Here is a 26,198-nt window from a genome sequence, read left to right as displayed (position 1 = left end):
CTCGTTCTTTAAAGTGCGCTCCAGCCTTACCCCCTCCCTCTGAGATGCATTCGGTGACCTGCCACCAGGAAAGCCGCTCTAAGGAGCACTTGTCACCCTGGTCAGCCAGGCCGGGACAGGTGCCACCGCCCAGTGTCCAGCGCGGCACTGCACAAACAGACCTGGCATTGCTTCTCCTCATTTCCTCCTGGTACCGAGGGAGCAGCCAGTCTCCTCTGAGGTCCCCCCTCGTTCTAACGGCCTGTGCTTTGGGGGACGATCGTGTTTGCATGTCCCACGGCGGCAGGCAGCAGCGGGAAAGATTTTAGCGTCGCGTTACCGTGTTACTGAAGACCGAGGATGAAGATAGCTTCACTAAACTCCAAGGCCCCTTCCAGCACCAAACATCCAAAATGGCATTTAGTTAGACGCCACCTTCCTATCCCTATCTTCCTCTGGCACGATGCCCTGCTCCCCTGCACAACCTACGTTAGAGCCAGGGCGGCCCCGCGCTGAGCGGCCGCCCGGAAGCCGACGTCACGGACACTCGCTGGGACTTCCCAACAGTCGGGAGGGCTGGACCGCCCTCGGTTCTGAGACGACTCCAGCCGCTGTCCTGGGATGAAGGATCATGGGAGAAGATGCTGAAGCCACTGTTATAGATTTTACCGGCGGTGGCTTTCGACAGACCGGAATCGAAATGATAATAGGTGGAGGCGTCTCAGAGGTCACTCGCGAATAGGAGAGAGCTCCCTGGCTTCCTATAACAGTCCCCGCCTGAGCGGGTAATAATCTTGAGGATTGAAAGATGCATTCATGTGGGGGGGGGGGGGAAGTCTGGGAACACCTCGAAACGGCAGTTCACAGCCTTTCAGAAATGAGGGCTGTAATGAGAGGGAAGCGTTTCTCTTTAAGAGACTCTCTGGTACCAATTAAGGTAGCCAAATAATTGCACTCCTGTTTTATCAGGAAAGGAACCTCTTAAATTAACAAATAAGCCGAAGTCATTATCGGGTATTTTCAGTAATGAACATATGTTTCTTCTTGAAGTAGAGAGGATAAAGAAGTGAGCTTTTCCTTCCTGGCTGCAAATGACCTTCAAGGCACTGTTAAATAATAAATGTCCATTAACTAGTCTCGAAATGATTGCATTTAACCCAATTTTATGATCGTACGGAACCACATTTTACATCACAGTGCTGCGAGATAAAAGGGCTTTATACTGCAGGCATTAGCCAATAACGGAGGCAGTCTCGGGCGAAGGATTAACTTTCGGGGCATCAAAAGACCCCAGGTGTCCCCAAAACATGGCCTCGCGAGCCTGTGGCATCAGTCTCTTCTTCCCTCATCAAGAGACGAATCAGAAACCAGATCATAAAGGTGAGAAAGCTGTTCAAAATGTCGCTCTCGAAAAGCATGTCTGTGACGTGACAGAATGCAGGCGCTTTTCCTAGCCTCTGCCACAAATGCAGGTTTTTCCTAATGAGCTATTTATCACCTTAGAAGGTAGAAGCAATCTGCTAATACTAATGGACGCCCTCGCGTATCGGGGAAGTGAGCCGCAGAAATACAGGATATCGTTTTATCCTTGACAGGTCTGTTCGCATTGTCTTTTTTTGCACATCGCTTACCATGTTTTTTTACCGTCATTAGCTGAGTTTTAACGTGCATGTCAAGACATTCTAATGCTTGCAATGAAGAACTAGACAGAGAAGCCTGACCTTCTCCTCCATCTCATACTCCAAGCTGAGAGAGAGGGAGGGGGAGGGGAAGGAGGGAAGGAGAGAGAGAGAGAGAGAGAGAGAGAGAGAGAGAGAGCACGCATGCACGCGCGAGAGAGATTCCCTTCCCAAACTAAAAATTCTAGTATATATTATTGGTATTCAGTAAAAGAGTTCTGATGCTTCTTATGAGATAGAGGGAAAAAAATCTTTAGAAATAAAACTAGCATGCCATAAAACTACAGACGATTCTGCAGAGTTCAAAGTGAAGAACTCGTGCCTGGTAGAACCAAACAAGAATACCTTTTTAAATCTATCGGTTGCCTTGGTGACAGCCCAGGTGGGTGTGGAGTGTGCCTGCCTGCTGTGTGATGCTCTCCCGTAATGGATCGGCATCGGGGCACTGTTTCCTGTGCACTCCCGTTAGGCTATGTGAGATAAAGGTACTATACGCAGAGTACAAATTCTTTGAAAGGAAATACGCATTGTGCTTTAACGAGAATAACCGTCCCACCTTGGTTAATAATTCTGAATCCAATGCGACGTCAGGGAAGGCAGAATGGTCATCCAGGGGTCAAGCCAAGAAACCCAGGTCTATCAGGAGCATTTCCTCTCATCTTTTCCAGCTGCCTCCAACCCACCCCGACCCACTGACGGGAGTCCAGAGCAAGTCATGGACTTGCACGTCCTAATAGTGACTGTGATTTCAAGGACGAGGCCCCTGAGGGCGACAGTGGAACTCTAATAAATGGACGGTTTGTTCGGCATTACCTGTGTACCTCCATCTCCACACCTGTAAAATGGAGTCTGTCCTCACGGACTCGCTATGAGCATTCAACAAATAAATCAACGCGAGGCACAGAGTACAGTGCCTGGCACTTGTATATTCTTGATAAATATTAGCTGTTGTTGCCTTTGTCTGGTTCTGAAGCTGCCTACGTAGAAACCGAAGACCATTGCCAGGCTGTTTGAATGGGATGTGCCTGGAAAGGGGCTGGGGGAGCAAAGGGAACCAAATTTCTAGGTCCTTTAAAAGTCCAGAGACGAGCTGGGCATTCTCCTGTAGTTAACCTTTGAGAATTAGGATTTCATTAACACATTTTAAAAGGCTCCGCCTAAAGGAGAGTCATTTAACACCCACGGCTTATCAATTTACATCATCCAAAGGAACCAGCATTTACTCAAAAAGAAAAGAAAAATATGTTCCCCGTAATTCAGATTTTCCTCAAAAGGCCTCGGCTTCATGAACATTCTTAATAAAAACTGAAAAATCCTCATCATTAATGTTTAAATCTTAACTGAGAACTCAGGCCGGGGCAGTGCGTAGGTTATTTGTCTCTGTGTGACACAGAACCACGACCTCCGTGGCTTAAGACAGCAAAGTGCCTATCATCTCCTGGTTTCTGCGGGCTGGAAATTCAGGCACGGCTGGCCTCGGTCCTCGGGCTCAGAATCTCTCACACTGCTGGGGTCTTACACGAAGGCTCGACTGGCGAAGGATCTGCTTTTGAGCTCACGAGGATCGACACGACGAGATTAAATTTCTCGTTCGATTGGGCCAAGGCGGCTCTGCCCATGCCTTGCCATGTGGGCCTCTTCACCATGGCAGCCAGCTCTGTGAAAGCCAGCAAGGGACAGAGTCTGCTAGAAAGGCAGAAGTCACTGTCTTAGGTAACCCGACTATACACGTGACATCTCACCCCTCTTGCCTGATTGTTGCTTTTGGCCCAGGCTTTCCCGGGATGTGGGTTCAATTACCACGCCAGCGAAGCCATTAGGTAAACAGACTCTGAAACAAGGAGTGCTCGGGACACGGAGGCCGGAGCCTGAGGGAAGAGCACTTGCTCTCTGCCACCCTCTTCTCAGGCTCCTCCTCAGGGCTCTGACGTCCCCCACAGACTCTAAATTAAGACAGAAAGGCACTTCCTGCCTGGGCTTGAATCTGCTATCTTGAGAGATAACAACACCCTCCCCACCCCCCAGGGGGCCACCTCCATCGTCTCCAGACCCTGCAGTGGAGGTGGTGAGGCTTGAAATACGGCTTCTCCTCTTAAACTTCCTGAATCCCAAAGAGCGAACTTGCCTGAGAGGCTGAGCGGCTACGCTGAGCAATTGGGAGCCGTTTCACTATTCAGAATTTTCGCTAATCAGAATTTCAAAACAACCTACTTGCCCTTCAGAAGACATATTATTTTATTTATTCGCTCACTCATTCCATCGGTCAGCCAAGAGCTGTGTTTGAGGCTGGCCATGAAATTAGGCCATGTGTACCCGAGATAGAGATATCACAACAATAGCTTTTTCAGGAAGCTTACAGTCTCTTTGAGGCAGAGAACAAAACAAAGGCCATGTAGAGATGAAAAAAAACAAACAGAGGAAAAGAGAAAAGACTTTGGACTCTGGCCAAACAGAGTTGCTAATCTCCTTCTGGTCCCAATTGCCTTGACTGTATAATAAGGAGATTGGATTCAATGGCCTTCAAAACCCCTTCCGGCTTTCACATTCTCTAAGTCTGTCATGCCCTAAGTGCCTGTGTCCTCTATGATAGAGCCATAGTCGCAAAGGAATGTCACACGACGGAACGAAACTCGGGTCAGGAGAATCACCTCGGAGGCTCGCCTGCAGAAGTCGACCTCTGTCAGCCCCAAGCGCGGGGTCACAGGGGCCCTCCTCGAAGCCAAGGCCTCGTCCCTGGCAGGTCCTGACTCAGTCACGTCATAGCACACAGTCCCTCAAGCCGAGCCCATCAGCGGGGTGTGCACGTAAGCGGGCGTACTGTCTGGGACCTATTGTTATCCCAAGCGCCTGCAGACCGACCTAAGCCCGGTCTACCTGCCCAGCCAGGACCGGCTCAGTCTGGATGACAGGGCTGGGGTTTTGCTTTGTTTTTATTCCGTTTGTTCTTGGTGTCCAGACGCAGATGGAGAGAGAGAAAGGCAGACCCCGCCTCACTGAGCCCGCGGCCCAACCCCGCCCGGCCCTGGGCCCTGGGTCCTGCCCGGACGGAGCCGTCTTGCTGCCTGGGGCCCTGACATCGCGTCTGCCATCCCCCGCCCACACCGTGCCCTCCCCGCAGGAGCAGGAACTGTGGCACGCACGTGCCCTCCTCGCTGGGGGCTCGGTCTTCGCTCTGAACGCTGCGAGCTACTGCAGACGTCCGGGCAAATCCTCCTCTAAGCCCGGCATCCCCGACGGCGAGGAGCAGGAGGGTGGCCCAAGCCCGCGCCACAACAGGAAGGTAGGTGTTGGTCCAGAGCCGGCCACCCAGCCACCGCCTCGACCCACCAAACCCGGTCTGCAAACGGCCGGTCTCTGCTTTCTTTGAAGCTGCTCTTTGCCAGGGGGAAGTTGCAAGGGCAATGGCTGTAACCAACGCAGTGGGCGATAAACGACATTTTAAAGGCGCTGAGCATGTCGTCACCTGCGCTCGTATCATGCCTTTTGATCCCTGCGGTCCCATGCCCCCCTGCCAGACGGGGAGACGCTTAAGCCACGGGCTGCTAATACGTTTCCTTCCTCACTTCTGAGGTTACTACGAAGACAGACCTGGGAGAGAGGCTTCGCATAAGTCACCTCCCCCTAGCTCCTAAAAAAATCCTAAATTCCAAGTCATCCCCAGGCCTCCCACAGACTGAGGAAAGCAAGCTGCAAGGTAGCCAAGTACCTAGCTCCCTGAACGGCCTCTAGCCAATCGCGCCTCTTCCCGTCCCTGCCCCCCACTCGACAAAATGAGGATCACAATACACCCCCCATTGCAAGTAAATAACTGTTTACGTGTGGGGATATTTGTTGAAAGTGTTCTCAGATCACAGATAGGCGGGAGCTAAGGCTTACAGAGGGCTTGCGGGGGATGGGACTCCCCCTGACACTTGACGCAGGCCAGGCACCTCCCCTATGGGACCTCCTCATCCTCACACCTGTCTCGTTGATTACATATCAAGCCCGATTTTCAAATGAGGAAATTTCATTTCAAAGAGACAGAATTTGCCCCGGGTCACAAAACTGGTAAACTGAGCCTGAATGCTGACAGAATCTTGTGACTCCAAAGGCTAATTAAAATGATTCGATTCCTTCTAAAATCTGGACGTGTCCATTTATAGATTTACTTATGCGATGAATAATTCTTGAGCACCTAATATGTGTCAGTTGTTTGTGAAAACCAATGAACAAATTAAAACACAACTCCTTAGCCTTATGGAAGTTGCACTCCAGTGAGAAGGGTGGACAGAGAGAAGATACTTCACTGTTTTTTTCCTGAAATTTCAAAATGTGTGTTGCTATTGAAAACATGAAAAGACATTATGAAAAACGCCACCCGGAGAATGCAATATGCCTAAATGCAGCCGAATTGATTACAATGAGCAAAGCCAGGAGATTCAACTGCTGAGATAAGAAACCATTTAGGCAAAGAAATGGATTTCCATTCCTGAGGGCATTTGCTGAAATTCTGTATAATCAGCCAGCTATGGAATGCCATTCATACCTAAAAACTTAGGGAAAGGATTAGCTGTCTGGCAGCTGATGATTTGTTTTCGCCTTAACATTCAAAGGTCTACACTTCTGCACCTGTTTCGTAGGTAAGGAAACGAATTCTCCAGGGGATCAGTTAGTTGCTCGAAGTCACTCAAAGGTAATTCCTCTGATGGAAAAATGCAGTCCCTAGCGCAAAATAAAATGATTTATTAACAGAAGAGTAAGAAAAATTCAGTGCAGGGTACAGGACATACTTTTAACCTTCTATGCGTCGAGCAATGGGAGTCAGCGTCGATGGCCTCTCCGGAGCAATCCTATGAGTCCAGCTTTTCCTCGTAAAGCCATGACTTCCCCTAGCGAAAGGACCCTTCTGACGATCAGATTCCTGGAAGGTGGGCTGCCTCGTGTTTCCCCACAGCTCAGCATAGGAAGGACAAATGACTCGGCACCTGGCGTGTGACGTCGTGGCTTCGCCCGCGGGGGGACACGAAGTCCTGGCTTCCAGTAGCCGGACCACGAAGCTGTATGTTAGCAGAGCGGGCTGAGTACCGAACACGTTCGGTGGTTGTTTTGATGATGGCTTCACTTCGAGGTGCTGGGATGTGCGTCATTCACACCCTCACTCTGCCTCTCACTGGTCCCCTGGTTTTAGATAAGTTACTTACCATTGGCGTGTGTCGGTTTCCCCATCTGTAAAGCAGGGATAAAAATGGTACCATACTTCACAGGGTCGTTATAAGAGTTCACTGAGTTAATGCATCAGGAGTATTGAATTGATTCATGTTAGGCATTTGAGCAAATACTTCAAAATGAGAGGCATGATCATTATTAGGATTGTGTGTCTACACGGACTAATGGCGTAACAGTCTGACAGAGCCCATTTGCTTTAATAGCATTTGAGATCTCTTTCTCTTTACCGATGGCTAAAGCTACGTAGAAGCAGCTTCCTGCCATGGCTAAAGACCGTGACGTAGCTGACCAAGCTTCTTGGTCTATCTCAACAACAAAATCTGAATCAAAGAACCGCACAGCCCATCAGCTTGCCGAGCACACGGTCATCCACTTAACTGCACATGCCCGATGATACTATCACTAGTGGGAAAGCTTTTAAATGTGTTTAGCCAAATATACTTTTCCGGGAGTGAAATTCTGACCCTAAAAAACTCCCGAATATTGCTTCGAACAGTGTGACACTTTCATGACGCATCGGCGGAGTCCGCCGGTGGATGAACCTGGGGGAATGGCAGGTCTAAGGCTGGGAGAGCCACCGAGCTCCGTCGGAGTACAAAAGCAGACCTCGGAGCAGAAGGATGCGAGAGCGGGAGTAAAGGAACAGGCGAACGGACTCGCGGGCGTTCGAGAGCCCCCAGGACGTTGCCACCCCTGCCCCACGGGCTTCGTGGAATGCAGAGCTGGAGAACGTAGCACCACAGGCCCCGCTTCTCAGAGACCCAGGGGTTGCGTGCGGCCGAAGGAAGGCGCAGAGCGACCGAACTGTCTCAGGAAGTATCGGCTTGTCACCAGGACGACGGGTCAAGTCACCGGGACGACGCGTCAAGTCAGCTGGTTTTGGCTACATAACCGGTTAAGTTCGTATGAAAATGTCAGATTGGTGACTTGAACTTCATAAATCAATCCGTTCGAAGTGAAGAAAACTATATCCTGTATAAACTGTTATAAATGGGTTTTAGGTCTAGCAATCTAGGTAAAAAAAAAAAAAAGCTGTAAAATTTATTTGAAAAGTGATAAAGCGTATTACGACTATGCCACTGTTTTTCTGCCCACTCATTATCGGATTCACTTATGTTAGTACCACGTTACCAGTTTGAGCCTGAAAATGCGTATTAAGGTGCACGCATTGAAATTTTTTTTTTTTTTAGTATGCAAATAAAATCGTATTAATTGCCCTCGCTGGCAGTCATGGATTTCTTAGGACCTTTTATCTGCAACCGAAGTAATTGGGCTTGAATCCATTCTGACGACATTTTAATTATTCACTAGTTAGTAATTCTTAAAAGCAACTTCGACATTAAAATGTCTCTAACAGCATGTACCGAGCTGTTCAATCCCATATAATAATTTCATACAATATTCATATCAACCTGATTTTTCTCTGATATCTTTATAAATGTGTGTACGATATTTTTGTATTCAGAAAACAACTTTAAAATTCTAACGACTGTGCATAACATTCTTTGCATGATAAATGCGCACATTCTCTAAACGCCTTGTTTTGTCATATAGTTTGAGACTACCTGACGTCAGTTTTTGAGAACCTATTGGGAAAGCGATTAAAAAAAAAAAAAGTTTAGTCCCTATTATGTGTAAAACTACACGAAGAGAAAGAAACGCCAGGACTGTCCTCTCAGATCCCCATCGAATCAACCATGGAACCTAGGAAAACAACTGAAAATAAGAAAAAAAAAATGTGAACGGAACTAGACTCTGGAAGCACAGTTTTCTGTCTTAGGTCGGGCTCCCCGGATGAGGATTCGTGGGAAAGCCGAAGTGAGCTCGGGAGCGGGGACGTGGGGCCCCGTGGAGGGAAATTCTGGCTCCGTCTCACAGGGGAGGGCGTTGAAGACAGTGTCTGGGCCAGGGGCGAGGGAGCTGGAGCTCGCGGACCTCCCGCTCAGCGGTCGCAGGGGACGAGGCTCCTCGGGCGGGGAGTCGGGCGGACGTCTGGGTTTCCAGTGCTTCCTGCTGCCTGTACCAGGGGCTCCCTGCTGTCGGTACCTGCAGGCAAGGCAGGTTACAGCTGCTCGGGAGCAGCTCTCCCACAGAGAGGTGTAGGTGCTGCTCCTGGAGGGGGACCCGGACCGGTGTGCCCACGAGGGACCACGTGTGCTAATGGGACGTAGGGGAACATGGGCAGCATCTGACCTCTACTGCGGTGGCACTGGGCTGCATGGGATTCGTTGCCGAATTGATTACGCAGGCAGTAATTGCCGTAATACATCAGGGAAAGAGGAGAGCCCCTGATCTCAGAAGCGTCTGTTCCGCTCCCTTTACCGTGAGTTTTACAGGGACAGGTCTGCCCCAGTTCATTGCCGCCTGCACCTGGGCACGTCCCTCGACTCCTGGGATTCTGGGTAAGGAAGTCGCTTGTCCAGAGACATGAACCACACTCCATAATAGCACATTATTCGTGACGAAGGTGACCTTTTGATTTCCATCTATTTTTCTCCTAGCAGGGATCTTAAATAGTTCAGAGCTCGGGTGAGGAAGTGAGATATCATTTATTGGCCCTCCTCAAACCTCAAAAAATAGCAGTAGTTAACCTTTATCAAGTACTAAGTGCCAGGAGCAACTCTAAGCGCATTTCAGAAATGACCTCATTGCATCTTTTCAACAGCCCGATGACGTCAGCCCCGTTCACACTTTCCAATCGTGGAAGCCGAGGTACGGAGTGTCTAGCTGTTTTGTCCAAGGTCACACAGCTATAAATAATGAGGCCAGGATTTGAACACGAAGACGGTTTAGTTACAAAGCCTGTGCCCTTGACCGCTAGGTTAAAGACAACTGAAAACGCCAAATGTGTGGCTGGAAACTGATAGATAAGGTGAAACGTGGGGAGGAGTCGATCTAAAAGAACAGTTTTTAAAATCGTCGACGCCCTCTGATTCGGCAATTTCCCCACGCTCGAGGAATACCTAGATACGTTCGTGCAGAGGGATATGCAAAGAGGGTCACTACTGGTTACACGGAGAAGTGGTGACATGATCCGGATTACAGCCACACTGCGAAATACCCACAGCTGCTAGAAGGAGTGGGTGGAGCTCCGCATGGTGACGCCCAAAACTCTACAGGACCCGTAAGTGAGAAAGCAAGTCGAAGGATGGTCTGTCTGTGTATCATGGTCACGTGCGGGTAAAACAACAAACAAAACTCCGTGAGCTGTGTTTACACATACATCCATATATACATGCGTGCATACATACACACATAACATGCATTTAAGGAAGACTAGACGGATCGTCTCCAAAATGCTGACATTCTCACCTCTAAATAGATGAGTCATAGGGGGAGGAATGAAGATGCACATATTTCTGTCCATAATTTTTTTTTTGTATTTTGTATTATTTAAGTAAGTTATACTAAAATATGTTTTTATATTAGTAGCATCGTCATTAAGGCAATAAGTGTAAAAAAAGAAATATGGCCGATGGCATGGATCTGCCTATATGTATCTAAGGGGTTGGTGTGGTGGGGACCAATTGCATATGACCCATTTCCAGTCAGTCAGGAGACACTTCAGTTAAATACTGTGTGGTACAGAAAAGATTCTCCACTAAGAAACAAATATATTCAAATTCTTTCTGTCTGTCTCTACCTCGCACGCATATATACCCCGAGACACATATTAATTTATTCCCCAAGTGTCTGTTGACTACGGACCTCGCTCTGACGCTGCCGTACGTGTGAAGCGGCAACACCTTCTCAGCCCCCTGTGTAGGTAAAAATACGTATTTTCGCAAACTTTCTAGGTCATCATGCCAGCTCGTGGGAGAGCGCTGGTCTGCTGCTATGGGGACGAGGTACGATTTCGGGCAATTTCAAGCGAGCTGTTCTTCCCCAACCTAGGCCCATTAGGTGAGGGGGAGTCTAGGAGTTGTCTATTAAAGATGTGGGCACCTCATTTTAGGCGAGTGTGACTTAGAAGTCGAGGCTGCATTTAAATACAGCCCGCTGGTTAAGGTTTAGTTTTTGTGTTTTTTTTTTTTGAGCAGTTTGGACAGACATTTGCTAGTGACACAGATGTGCCAAAAGGTTTCTCGAGCAAATCTGGATGTTGGTTGACAGAGCCTGACGTTTCCTCCAGCTTTTACGACATGAGGAAGACACTCACTTCCCAGGATGAGCGTGACGGTGGCGCGGTCTAAGTAAGCAAGCAGTTGGTGCCGGAGAAAAATTAACGTTCCCCAATGCAGTGGTCCCCAAACCTGGGTGGAATTAGGAAATACACACAGATTCAGGGCCAAGTTCGGATTCGGAAAGTCAGGGAAACACCCCGGAGTCTGCAGATTTTTACGTGCCCAGATGATCTCGACATACGGGCAGCTCCTAGCCGACGCGTACCCGCTGAGCGAGGGCCGCGTCTCCGGCAGCAGGGCTCGAGGCGGCCAAGACAGAACAGGATGCGAGGCGTGCAGTAACTGGACATTCTGCAGAGGAGGTCCTTCAAGGTTAGGGTGGAGGCGGATGGCCGCTGTGTCCATTTCTCGCATAAATGGCGAGATTCTTCCTGCAAGCTGCCGACTCGGCCCCCATTTGGAGCATTAAATTCACTTAGCAAATCGGAAAAGGAGGCTTTTTAAAAACACCGCTCCAGGTGGGGCGAGCGCCCACTGAGAGCGCCCAGGCTCCCTCTATCGTAGAAAGCTGGGTTTGCGCGCACGTAACTGGCACGTCACTGCGCCTCGTATGTTCAGTATCGAGGATCTAAAGGTTCTTACGAAAATCAGCCAATCACCATACGTAGGAAATGCCAACTACAGTGAGAATCATAGAAAAATCACTGGAGTGTGTCGGACATGGGTTGGGACACAGTCTGTACCTCTTACTGGCTACGACCACGGACATGACCACTCAACCCAGGTCCTCGGCGCCCCGCTCTGTGCGGGGGAGGGGCCAGTAGTGTGGGTTTCGTGGAGGCGAGGTTGATGAAATCACTGACTGCCGAGGACTGATCCGGCCTCTGGCCCCTGTCTTCCCCAAGGCCAGGGGTGGAACTCAAAGCTCCAAGTCTCTAGTCACAGGGCTGGTTCTTCTGGCAAGCCGCCCCAACCTTCAGTGCGGTCCAAAAGTCACCTCATTAACATAACAAGAGACTTCTTTATGGCTCTCATCACTTAGGAAATCTCAAGGGTTCTCAACGTCCGTGCCAGCCACGGGCCCAAGACCAGCTCCGCATTTCCTGCGATAAATCACAGGACAGCTATCCTCTTCGCCACTCCATGCAACTTTGGACCGATCGCCTAAAGCGCCTCAGGAAAAACGTCTCTGCCTTTGTGGAAGTCCAGTGGGGGGTGACCTCAGGGGAAGCGAGGAGGGACAGTGTTAACTTGTCCTTGTCCCATGCGGGCAACCCTCATTGCGAATCGCATGACAGTAAGAGATAACCATTCACAGCCTATCGTCCTGAACGACCCTCACCCCTCAGAGGATAGTTAGAGATGCGCCCTTTGGAAAGAAAAGGTGTGTGTGTGTGGGTTGGTGGCTTTTGTACATCAGGAGTTAATTGATAGTTGTTTTAGATCGTTGTTTTAGAAATAGATGCTACGGACCCGACGGGCAGCACTAACCAGGTCACGTACAGAGCCTTCCGGGATTCAAGTAAATAAACCTTTTGCTGAAAACAAAATTTCACCAAATAAATGTGAGGATCTGATTGGCTTGATGTAGTGATTCAGGAATCAGGCAGCAGCCAGAGGTGCTCCCAGAGGACGGACCGAAGGAAAGGCCTTTACAGGCAGAAGGAAGGGGTGCGAGGCGGTGCCCCCACAGAAAGGGAAGCACTGTTTCCGGCCAGGCGTCTTTTGGGGGGTGGGGGTGGGGGTGGGGAGAGGCAGGGGTTCATCATGCAGATTCCCTCCCCAGTGCCAACCCAGAAATCTCAGACCCACTGTGCAAAGGTCTCGTTCAGGAGAAAGGCCGAAGCCACCACTGAGTCTCGGTTTGCTGTCGTGGGGCCAAATGACTCCGTTTTGGCCTGTAACGTCTTTCCTTTTCTTTTCTTTTTCTTTTCTTTTTTTTCTTTCTTACTTTTCTTTTTCTTGGGTAGGGTTGTTGATGTGCTTTTCTGATTGTGATTGTCGATGGTTTTTTTGGCGGGTTGCTGGTCGGTAGGGTCTTCTTCATTCCTTCCTTCCTTCCTCCCTTCCTTCCTTCCTTCCTTCCTTCCTTTCTTTCTTTCTTTCTTTCTTTCTTTCTCTCTCTTTCTTGTAATTTTTTTTTTTAACACTCTGAACATATTACCACAGGGGTTTGTGAATATTCCATTTCCGGAAATCTTTTAACTACCTGGACCATCATCTTGCAGTTGAGAGTTTTGTCTTGCCATGACATAAAAAGCTGTACTGATTAAGCCCTCGGGTCTTCACAGGTCAAGCTCTTTGTGCTTATATATGACCAGCGGGAGAGGAAAAATGCCCAGAGTAGGTTCATATGAATCTCTCGTTTTGTCCTCAAAACTTTATCATTATGGGCATCTGAAGAAACTGGAGTTCACACCCAGGTCACAAAGCTTCTATAGAATGTTGCTTCACACCCAAGTCTCCTGATCCTAATTGCATACCTGTTTGCCTTGTCTTTCTGAGCCCTGCTGCCATGGAGGTCAAAGGGTGCTCATCTCCCAGAAAAAAGAGCACCAAACACAAAATGGTCTGTCTGGTTTTAACACATTTGAATTATAAAATAAAAATTCAGCTTATCATCCTATAAGGATTCAGAATGAGTCACCCCAAGATGTTACTCTCTCGAATGTAGATTGTTTTGAGCTAAAGGCAGCCTAGATCCTGCGGGCTCAAGAGAAACTTCTGCCCCACCTACTTAACCACCTAGAAGAATTTAAATTAAGGGCCTTGTCCGTAGTAAGAGATCATCGGAGATCATCTTTTTGACCTCTCTATGGGGCAGGGCAGACTTCTAATCACTAAACATCTGCTTTTTTTTTTTTTTTTTTTTTTTTATCTCTTGCAATGAACTTTCTTCCCTCTGAAGCCCCAAGGCGACTTACCCGTCCTTAGCTCTGAATGCCAGACAGCCCTCACTTTAACTTTCTGTCCCTGAACCTCTCATGAATGTGGGGTTCCCATACATACATATGTAATTTGGTCGTCTTCTCTCGTTAACCTGTCTCATGTAGATTTAATTATGAAACTAGTCAGAAGAACCCTGAAGGGTTCTTTCCGACAAATACGCTTTTTTTTTACATTTGGTTTTGGTTTGATTTTTTTCCCCATTCAAATAGAAATTGAACTCCTTTATTTACTCCACCATTCCCTGACTGTGCAATGGCCGTGACACGAGGTCGGGGCCATTGCACAGAAGGATGGATGACTGGCTTTTGAGAAAGGACGTAGGGGTTAGGACAGTAGGTCAGGGTTCATCTCAGCGGGGATCGCCTTGCCCCTAGAGAGAGACAAAAATGTGGTCGGACAGATAGGGTCAGTTCGTGTCCTGGTAGAATTCGATCTCTGATGTTCAAGATAGCGCAGAAGGCAGAGAAGCACCAGACAGGTCCTCAGAGGCAGACAGGACGGGCTCAGCCAGCAAAGCAGGCTTCGGCCACTGAGGAAGCCGGAACCTGAGCTGCTCTGACCTAACACAAGCCTGAAGCCAGCGACCCCTGAGACCCACTTGGTTCAAGTGTCTTCTAAAGTAGGACCTGCCCGTGACATCCATCTGTTTCTTCAGCATCGGGATGGGTTCTCTTCTTACTGTTAGTACTTGGTGGTATGGCCACCATGTTCTTCAGAAATGTGTGTGTGTGTGTGTGTGTGTGTGTGTGTGTGTGTGTGAGAGAGAGAGAGAGAGAGAGAGAGTGAGAGAGAGAGAGAGAGAGAGAGAGGGGGGATGCTCTCACTAGGAACCCCAATCTCTGCAGTTCTTCCGGGGCCCGAGAATCACAGACGGGCCTAAGGCTCAGTCCTGGACCCCACAGTCTTCATTAATGTCTTGTGCACTTTGCAATGTTCGGTCATTTAGTTGGTAAGGAACAGAAATAGAAGAATTATGTAGGAGACTAATGAGAGAGAAAGAAGCTTGGAAAGATAAGGTTTGGGCCAAATTATGAGGATCCGGAACTTCAGGCCAAGGGAAGGTTTTGAGAAACATGTTTTTTTTCCTTCCTTTTAGTAATACATTTTGCCTCTTGTGGACCAATGATATATGTAGCTGACTACTCTTCAGCCAAAGATTTTGATAGCATTTAAATATTGTCTTTGTACATTTGCCACAATTTATGCAAAGAATGCATTCCCAAAGGTTGTGGTCAAGTCACATGTCACAAATCAAATCATATTTTAAGTGTGCTTGGGGACCTTGCTATTTACAGAGCCCCTTATAAACATTTTGTCTTCTGAACACTCATACACACACACACACACGTGTGTGTGTGTGTGTGTGTGCGTGTGCATATGTATGTATAGAGTATATTTATTTTGGCTTAAAAGTTGGATAAAACCCTGGTTTATTCACCCGCTCAATTTACCGTCTATTGAACTCTTGCTGCGCTATCCTTTCTAAGCATTCACTGCCCCGAGCGTCTGCCTAATTTTCAGACAGGAAGACACCACTTCTTTGTCATTTGCTTCATGCCCAAAATAAGCTATCTGAGGTGCAAGAATGCCTCGTGAAAGGGTGTTTTATTTTTAACAGTATAAGAGGGAGGAGGGAAGGAACTGCCTGGGCCCGCCCCTCGATGTCCGATGTCCACGGAGAATATTGTTTGTCTGTTTCGAAGGACACTGCGAGCTGGGGAGACGGGGGTGAGGGTGGAGGGCGAGTGTTCAAGGCCATGCCCGGCTGGAGGGAGGAAGAGGGGGTTGCAAAGTGCAACTCGGAGAAGCTCCGCAGATCAAAGAACCACCTTTCTGAATGACTCAGCTCAGACAGACAGAAACGAGCCTGTTGCTTGAATTACGCAGCTCGCCGCTCCGGTCCCCACTCTGCTTTGTCAGTGGGAACCTTACCCACACGCGCATTAGCGCACCAGTGCGGCTCCCATTTGCATGCGAGAGCCATCTGTTTCTTTTGCAGCTGGCGCGGGCTGGCTGGGACCGGCTCTGCATGTTTTTCTGGTCATCCTGTACTCGCACAAGCCCTTTCGGTGCTCCTGTCTCAAGGCTCTTTCTCATGAGACTTCCCGTTCTGGGGTACCTCGTCCCAGGGCAGAGATGAGCACGAGGCCAGGGAGATAAACAAACTGTCGCACAGGGGTGGGGCCAGGGTGCACCCCACCTGCCCTGACTCCATGTTCACGGGTTTCCAGCTCGGCCACATGGCCTTCCTCTCTGTGCATATTCATTATCCATCATGAACCACGACCCGCTATGGGGACATGGGTCACTTAGCCATAATAATTGCCCAATCGGAAACTGTTTATCAACCTTGGAACAAATGAATGCCAGATCTGAGGTTACATTGATGTGATGTTTAAATATGCGTTTAATTCAGCCCAGTGACTAATTATCTAAAATCCTGTCTATGGGGATTTGACTTTCTTTTTCTTTTCTTTTTTTTTTTTTTTTTTTTTTTACAAAATTGACTGGCTGCTTAGTTCTGTGTTGACACTTCCTATGAGTAAGTTATCCTCAAAGGCAGGATTTTTCCATCATTCCTGAACCCAGTATGCCCTTGGAGAATTCAGGGAAGCCAAAAAAAAAAAAAAAAAATGAATGTCAAAAGCTATGAAAAGAGCAGGGGGTGACTCAAAAGAATAACTTTCTTATTTGTTTGCAAATTTGCCCTTGGAATCACAGGGTTTAAGAATAACGAGATCCGAAGAGGAGGGGGGACTCCATGCGCAAAACAGGGATCGAGTAACCAAAATTTGTCACCGGAGTAATTAAATTAAATTATTCCATTCTCTTCTAAATATTTATTCCACCATTGGCATTCAGTGTAACAGATTCCTCTGTGTGAGATTTCCACGCTTAAAGCCACTTCTCGTATTATGTAGAAACAGGAACCTGACCTTTTAATAATTCCCATATGATCCCATAAAATCCATAATAACAACGGCTCCCATCACATTACCAAGTGCCAGGCCTTCTATTAAGAACTTTGCAAACAGTATCTCATTCAATTAATCCTCAGAACAGCCTAATAAGATCTGGTATGTTTCTTCCCATTTTCTAGATGACGTCATTGAAGCTCATTTTTGCCTGCACGGACATTCTTCCTTTGAGGACCAGCCTATCTTTCACTCTGTAAGCTACTAGGGTTTCTTTTCTATTTTTATTATTATTATTATTATTATTATTATTATTATTATTATTTTCGCTACTAGGGTTTAAATCCCAACTCTGTCCAATCACAGAACCACAGAGATAGACACATGACCAAGAAAGACCAATTAGAAACTATCCTGGGGATTTGAATTCTGAGCAGAGTTACATTCAGGACTCAAAAGCACTTAGAGAGGGGGTGCTCGAGCTGAGCCTGACTGCCCGAGGGCCTGAGAAAGACACCCAGGCCTTGGAGATGAGGGACAACTGAGCCCGATAATCTTCACTTTTACTCACAGGCTCACGTCAAAATTTCTCGAGCATGCACCTCCCTCCCGAGAGGCGCATTATTTTTATAAATGACAAATATTTACTCAGGAACCATTGTATCATCTGTTATAAAATGTATGCAAAAAAATTTTTTAAGGATGCATTAAAAAAGCATGAACGTGAGTTATAATTCCTTACTTCCGCGTCTCGTCATTGTGTTTCGTATCTCCAAGGGTCCTCGCACATACTTCACTTCGGACGACGCTGACCTAGGGGTCAAGAGAAAGAGCCCTGGAGTAAGTCCAGGTGATTCTTTGGATTATGATTTTTGAAAGATTTTTGAAGGCCTTCCCCTACTCCTGAGGTCTGCATATAAAAATAGTGTTCATCTTACTAAGTCGGCCTTAAAATATTACATTAATTAACTTTCGTGTGCGTTTCCCCATCGGATGGTGACGTTCTTAAGGGCAGGGGCCGCGTCGTATTTCTTTGCTTTCTCAGCGTTCGACTCTAACACGGGACATCGCACAAGTAGGCGTCTAGAAAACAACTGTTTAATTTAATAGAACCCCGCTCCCTCTGTAGCATTCCTCCCAGCGTTGTCCACCCAGGTACCCCTTCTGTTTCATGTTGGTCATGCCTGGGCCACCCCTGGCACGGTGTCGCTGAGGCCGTCTGAGCAGCTGGCTAGGGTCTCAAGCTCAGCAGCTCTGACCAACAGCAAATACCCGATTCATTTGAAACACACACAAATACAAAGAATTAACCGTCAAGTAGCCTCAGGCGTCAGAGAAGGAGATCTATTCGATAGCGATATCTAGATTGCCCGTAGTTATAATCTCCAGTGGAGGGACGGGCAGGCAGGGCTCCCCGTAAGGACTTTCTGAGTTTGCTCTGCAACGGAAAAGACACTCCGGAGCGTCTCTGGGTTCTCCCCAGCAGCTATTATGAAAGAACCCCATGTGGCATTCTGACCCCTCTGTGGTGAATTACGCTTCTCACATCTGCAGTTCTTTGGTCTGGAGGCATTTCAGCTTTTGCAATCAATGTCCTTAATTGTGCTCAGGTCGGGAAATCGTGCACATGCCTCTTGGGTTTTCCAGTCCCTTGACTCCACATGTACCATGAGGCTTTACAGAGGCGTAGGTTACATCGCGCATTTTTGTGAGATTACGCAAGTGCTCTTCCCTGGCGTCCCAGAGGAAGCCTGGGAAAACTCACAGTTTCGGGCTATTTTCTTTCCCAGAGGGAAAAGTGGAATTCCATTTATTTTTATTATTTTTTATTTTTGTCCCCACTGCTTTGCCCCACAGAGGACAGAGCTATGTGAAAGGACTACTGTCCAAGTAAGGTAGGCACTCACATCCTCGGGGAGAAAATTAATCAGATTTCCAGGGCCAGAGAGATGTAAAATGTCCAACTTCCAGGCCTGTCCCCCACCTCCACACCCCACATTTTGAAATGATTAGGCGAAGGGAGATCAGGCCTGATCCGTCTGGGGAAAGAGGCGGAGTGAGCCACAGTAGGAAGGAAGAGGGAAAGACGAAGTGAACGGAGAGAAGTCGAGGCACTAGAAAGGTCCACCGGGCGACCTCCCACTGAACAGGCCGTTTAACTGGAGACCCGTTTAACTGGAGACGGAGGCTGTTTCTTCTGAGATATTGGGACTGGATACCTGGGGCCCTTCTGGCGAGGGTGGGGAGGTAGGGGTGGGGATGGAACTCCCCCGGACTTGACTCAGAGCCCACAGATGGACAGACAGCAGGAGGGGACTTAGTCACGGGCCCTCTCCTCCCGCACAAACGGTGCCTGAGCCCTTTGCGGTGGGCACCCTGGGGTGCCAACCTAACGCTGGTCACTGGTCACTCCCTGCTAACCACGGAGGGGGCTATTCTCCCTGCTCCCCCGTCTGGGGCTGACACTCCAACATGCCACACGACACGCCGCGGCACGTCTGCACCCGCTGCACTTCCAAAACGTTAAAAAGAAAGGAGAAAAAGTCTTGATCGCGTTTCCCCCTCCGGCACAGCCAGCCGATTAGTTCCGGGCTCCCTTCTGGCTCATTGCTATTCAGTGAAAACCCCCCTGAGCGGAACCCCTAACCCCTCCTCCCTCCCTCCAGTTCCCCCAGAAATCCACGGGGTGGACAAACCGAGAGTCTATTTCCTGGCCTGCGTTTTTCTCCCTGAATCTGTGGACACGAATATTACGGTAGCGTCTGTTCTCCTGAGCCCGGAAGAGGAGGAAATATTCACACGAGTCTGTCTCGAAACTTTCTCCTTGAGCTGGCCTTGGCCCTCATCGTAGCCAGATTCGCAAAATGACACTGAGTGGTCCTCAGGCTGCCGGCAGACTGCTGTCACCCCTCTGCGGAGGGGTGAGGGGCGTAGAGAGAGTTTTCCCCACTCACGCTGGCTGCCGACGCTGTGGAAAGCAGTTTCCACGTTTTCCCACAGGCTATATACTAATCGAAGCACATATGTGTGGCACAGACAGGCCAAACTATCCCAGCCCTTCGAGGTCTCCACCGTTCACCCTGGAGGTATGGATCTTGTCTTTTTTCCTACACATGAAGTTTTTTACTAAAAAAAAAAAAAAAAAAAAAATCAACTATATACTATTATTTTACTAGACTAAATATATTATATATTTTTCATATTAGATATTATAAAGGGTTTTATATATATGTACATATGTATGTGTGTGTGTGCATGTATATATATATATACATATATAGTACACTGTGTGAGTATACCCTAATTTACTTAAGCAATCCTCTATTTTGGGAGAAAAAGCAGGCTTTTGTGTTTTTCGTTTTTTTTGTTTTGTTATCTGCACCCATGGGTGTTTGGGGATGTCAGCTTCTTGAGACCTGAGTGTGAGAAGCAAAAGGCAAAAGGAACAGTTAGTTCCCACTGTATTCCTCAAGGCCAAGGCCCTTAGCCAGTCGGCCACTCTGCCTTCGAAATCATCTTATGTCGTTTTATATGTAATGTCTAGGGTTTTGAATGGGACCTAGTGGGGGAAATACCAAAAAGCATGCCTACTCCATCTTCCCTGTTCCTTCCTTTAATCTTTAAAGCAGAAGGAGAAGCAGCCATGCAGATACAGGAAGCTATATCGACGCGTACCTCTGACACATACCTACATTAATTCCCACCATGGAAAAACCAAACCCCACACTTCTCTCATCGAGTCCAATTCGCCTTTATAATTAAGTAAACGTGAACAGTTTGTGTGCAGAAAGATCCTCGTCAGGAAAAAGTCGGAATCAGCTAAAAGCGGAGCATTCCTCGTTCAGCATCTAATTAGACTTGTCGCCGTCGGTCCTTTGCCGGTTACGAATCCTCGGTAGTTCCTATGACTCCATCTTCATAAGGGCGGGCAGGGCGGTTCGCCCTGATGCCAGCGGTTCCGAGCGTCGTCAGAGCAGGCGTAAGTCCTCGCGCGGACCTCGCGCGGGATGTCCGGGTGCGTGACGTGCGTACATCGCTATTATCTGTAGATACTTATTGGCAGCAAATGCGTAAAGCCACGGCAAAATGCTTGGAGTGTCATTTACGAAAGAAGCATAATTTGTGTCTTTATGGAAATAAAACTGAGAAATAAAATGCGAAGACGTCTTCCACCACAGTGCTTTCGATCAGCACAGAGCTCACCCAGACAAGCAGGCTGGGTAGTGACAAGGCTACCCCACCGCGGGTCAGGGTCCCGGATAAACTGGATAACGACTGGAACCAGTCGCCGCGATCTGATGTCCTGGTTGTTGGACCTAGTTGCTTAGCTTTAGTCACTGTCCTAGACCTTGAGGGTGGGGGGCCGTTAAATACGCAGCGAGACAGCTCTACGGAGCAAAAGACGGGGAAAAGAGACAGGGCGGCTGAGACGGAAGCCGGGTCTCCCCCAGACCGAACGGGCAGACCGGCTGAAGAGCCGCGGGCGCCCCGGGCTGCAGGACAGAGCTCGCTGCTCCCGGCCACCCAGGCTCGTCTGGGGACCCAGCTGTCGGAGGGAGCCAGGACGCCGTGCGCTCTCTCTGGGGCGGTCAGCACGCATCCATTCAAGGCACTCACCCACAGGCTCGTGAGAAAACAGAGACGCAGAGTCTGAGTGGCTGGCCCGGTCACACAGGACGTTAGAGACTAGAGTGCGGTCCCTGAACCCAGGCCTTGCCACGTGGCTCTCCTTCCCAATTCCGCCATGCCTAGGCGACAACACCGATTTGCCTTTCCTGAGTTCACACAGAGACACACAGCGGAGAGATGGGCGAGACATTTCTTATAGGAAAGTCAACTCGGGATCACATGTACTTCAAATAACCCACGGAGAGGAAGGACGATAGGTGACTAAAGGACAGTCAGACACACGCCACACCATGCAACAGTTCGCCCTGAAATCCAGCGGACTCTCCTTCCTGTTTCCCTCCATTAGCTAGATTACCACCTCGGCTATAACTGAGTGACTCCACGCTGTTCAGCCTCAGGCTCCACGACGTGGGCTATTTAAACATTAAATGGAGTCAGAAAGACATAAGGAGAGATATACAGCTCTCAGCACATGAACTTGAGCTTTCTGGCAGAGTCCGACCATTAAACCGAGAGCACTCTTACTGAGTTGAAATTAGCTCGTCATCTGTCTGCGGAGCTGGCCCGGGGCGATCACTTTTCTCACCGAGTTCCATCTGCAGCCCCGCTGCCCGGTAGATGGGGTTGGCGTTTCTGAGGGGGGCTCGAGGAACTGCCTGCAGCGTTTCTCACAAACTGGTACCCTGCTCTGTCCTCAAGGCTTTCTGCTTAGGGGGTTGGGGACAGGGAAACGGCTCCAGCGACATATAAGCCGGCTGGGTGACAGCTGTGGGCCAAGGAACTATTTCCCCTCTAACAAAGTCATACACCACGGAGACAGAAGGAGAGAGGAGGAGCCGGGTCCAGTGTCAACGTGTGTCCGAACACTTGAGGAAGACGAGACAGAAATCCTCCAGGACAAACAGAGGCTGGTCCGTCCCTGAGAAGGCCGGTGGCTGTCGGAGCCTGGCATTGTATCCCATGCTGGGCTGTCCCCCCATCCCATGCTGGACTGTCCTCCCATGCTGGGCTGTCCCCCCATCCCATGCTGGGCTGTCCCCTCGGGCTTCCACAGAAAAAGTGTAGAAGGGAGAGTGACGAGGTACCCGGGAGTGAGCAGCCCAGGCCTGCCTCCTCCCGACTCTGGACCAATATTCCTGATGAGCGTCTGCCGAGTTCGCCCTCTGTTCCGCACCCTTCCCGGGCACCATACAGACTTTCTAGATGAGTCCTAAACTCCAATACCGCTTCCCGTGGCCCCATAATCAATCGAAATTGCTGGAGCGTCTAACTTGTTACCACCCAAACCACATCTTTGAGACTATTTCCTGCATCTGGAAATGGATGACGAGCGGCCATCTGTGTCCGCAGCACATGGCTCTTCCTGGAGGAGCGGGCACTGGAGAAGGGGGACCCCTCCGGGCAGCGACCACCTTGCCGAGCAGGGACGGATACGGCTGCAGGACGCTGGGTCATCGATGAACGTGGCTGGGCGGGATGAAGAAAGGCAGCGTTAACGCTCAAGAGATGTTAGATGCAGAGAACCGGCGTCGCCTACACTGGCACGTTCCTTAAAAGACATAGATTATGAGCGCATTCCGGAGTGACCTTCCTCCTGCCGGTCGTCACACTCTAAAGGGCTGGACAGAACACGACTCTCCAGAAACCTTTCAGGGGAAATTCTCGCTTCTCACCCCGCCCACGCTCCTCCCTGAAACCCCGCACCTGGCACCATCCCCTCCATTAAACGGCGCTTGCCAGGAACCTGGCAAGAGCTCCGTTCGCTCACCCTAGGAAATCCATCTGCTCCGTGCGGTGGCCTCATCGACACGGCCTCTGGTGAGAGAAGTTGTCGCCGATACGGAAAACATTAGTGTCACAGACTAAACAAACACAACCCCACCGGGCCCCAGAGTTGATCTGAGGGGTTAAGGCACCGCTTTCTTCTCCCTCTTCTTCGTAGAGCAGTCGCCTGAGGTCCCTGGCAGATGTCCGATGTCCGCCATGACCGTCCCCTTCTGGCACACCAGGCCTGTCCTTCCACCAGCCTCCCTCCGGGCATGGCCACTGCTCCGCCGGGCGGCCGGGCGGCCCCTGCACATGCCTGCCTCCTTCCACGGTGTGCTCTGCACCTGCGGTTTGCTCTGTGCACCCGAAACGTCTGCTACTCAAATTCCACCTGCTGAAACCCTACCTGCCCCTCAGAATTCAATTCAAATACCACTCTATCCGGGAAGTCTTTCCTCGCCCATGTCCCCCAACCCTCTCCTAGTGTGGGGAGCCTTTTCCACCTCATCGCCACCTCAGTATACACCACGATCTCATTTTGCCCGGAAGTCATCAGCAGTTAGTAACCTGAAAGAATTTCTCTCATTCAAAATGTACATTCTTTATAATTATAAAAAAAATGTTTAAATTGTAATTTGACAGTTTTTGTAATTATCATGATACCTAGCAAGTCACCTTACCTAGAATACTCAGAAAATTTATGTGATAAACTGACAGTAGGTAGGACTGGACCTCCAGATTTTGTGAATGTTTAATGAGAAGGAATCAAAAAATAATTTGTATAAAATAACTGCTTGTCTCTCAGACCACGGGCCGAGCTGAGGCCCCTGAAACTGTGCTTTTTTTGTGATTGTCCTGTCGGGGATCATAGGATTAGACCACGCCCTGGTGGGTGGAGTTGAAGGATACTTCAAATGAAATAGACACCTAGATTACTTAATATTGGGAAACGAGAACAATTTGGGGTCAGGGAATGAAGAATCAGAAGGGAGGTCTTGGTCTGGCATGACAGCAAAACTCCCCCCATTTTTTAAAGGCCAGAGTGAGTAGGGCTCAGACTTAGAGATGAGGAAACACCTACGGTAACTTCGGAGGTGGGAGATGAGCTCCCCGTGGCCACGAGGGTGTTAGCTGCCTATGGGAGAGACAGCAGACCTGAGACAGGACACTCAGACATCCCGGCCCTGTGAATGTGGCTATTTCTCTTCCATTATCCTCACACTTCGATAGATTCTTGTTGCCTGTAGCAATCTGCTGCACCGTGTAAAATTTGGGGGAAAGCCATTGTCGCACTTGCGATGAAGGGAAGGGAAGGAGAGCAATACTTGTGTCCCTGTCGTCAGAGGTGTTGTCACAACGGTGGGGACTCGGCACAGAGGTGACCCCGCAGGGGACACGGGGCCCTGGAGGAGGCAAAGGACTGCACGCGGACAATTCGGTACTGAAAAGAATGTGATGTTAAATACTTTACATAATCTGTCACCGTCTAATTAACAAGTGTGCTGAGATTTTCATATCAGGTGTGTTCGAAATGGCTGATGACTGTCATTGATTCGAGCGACTGCGAACACCTGTCGGAAGGGAGCGGAAGTCACAGAGGTGCCATTAAATACAGCAGAAGTACCCAAGGTGGTTTTCGCACTTATCGTCAGGAAAGATGCTGCTTGGCAGAAAGATGTCTCAGGACTCAATAACAAATTAGGTTAAGGATAACTAATTATGGAGTGTGTGCAAAAGAACAACTCAAATTAATTTCTGAAATTTATATGCCCAAAGATTAACTTTATGGAATTGAAGTCCAGACTGTTCCACAGTTTAATCACTGATAGCATCGCCCTCAGCCTTGGGCCATCTCTAAAGGTTTCTACAGTGTTCAACAATTTTGAGCAAGAGCTTATCGAGCATCTACTGTGGGCTCTGACCACACGCTGAGAGACCCCTTAGAATATTAAAACATAATCCCTAATTCAAGGAACTCATATTTGATAGCGTGATGTTAGATTACACTAAGATTCCTTAACAAATGGTTGGAAGACAATTTAGTGAATGCACTGATTGAGACTGCAAAGAATAGGACGGGAGTTCCGAAGGGAGGGCGGAGATCAAACGCTTTCTGATGACAGATCTACAAAACTTCTGTTCGTGTACGTTTCACATCTAATTGATTTGTTTTTAAGTTATATATATATAGATTGTCTAATTGCTTGCAACTATTCAGTACCATCCCAACCAGTAACATATCTGGTTCTGTGGCTGGAGTGTATTCATTCATTCATTCATTCATTCATTCATTTTACAGTGTTAGGTGCCAAACAGGGGTGCTGAGACAGCTGGACACTTCCGGAATGGCGGGGTGAGGACTCTGGCAAAGATTCTCTTAAAAAACACAGATAACACTGCCAAAATTATCAAACGCAATGATTTCAGAACTCTAGAAATTAACCAAATGCATGCAACGAATTGGAAGCATTTATTCAAGAAAAATAGCTGACCCTGAGTGAGAACCGCGGGGTCTGTAGAATGTTAATTTGGAGCTGTTCCCCCTCCCCCTCCCCTGGCCCATGGTACTGTAATTGGAAAGACCAGCAGCCTCATGGACGGGGTGCTGACCTGATTTGATGCTTGCCCAAAAAATCCATGCCCTAGCGCACTGTCAAAAATAATAGCAATTAGCAGCAAACAATGGGGAAGGTTAATATTACAGCTGCTAAGGCTATGGTACAGTTTGGGATAAGCAACAGATCAGCCCCAAATTTAAAAGGGGTATCTGGGAAAACAAGACAGCCATGGGGCTTTTGGAAAGCCCCAACGTATTCCTGGGGGTCTGGAAGATTATGCACATGTACAAGGCTTGCACGTGCACTCGGGAAAGAGCAAAGAAGGTCCCAGGGCTCCTGAAGGAGCAGGAGGCCCTGTGCAAGCAGGAAGTGAAAACCGAGATGGAATCGTGA

This window comes from Rousettus aegyptiacus, unplaced genomic scaffold (genome assembly GCF_014176215.1).
Source record: "Rousettus aegyptiacus isolate mRouAeg1 unplaced genomic scaffold, mRouAeg1.p scaffold_m13_p_18, whole genome shotgun sequence".
In the NCBI taxonomy this organism is placed as follows: Eukaryota; Metazoa; Chordata; class Mammalia; order Chiroptera; family Pteropodidae; genus Rousettus; species Rousettus aegyptiacus.
The sequence above is the reverse complement of the archived record's forward strand: the minus strand, read 5'-3'. Positions refer to the sequence as shown.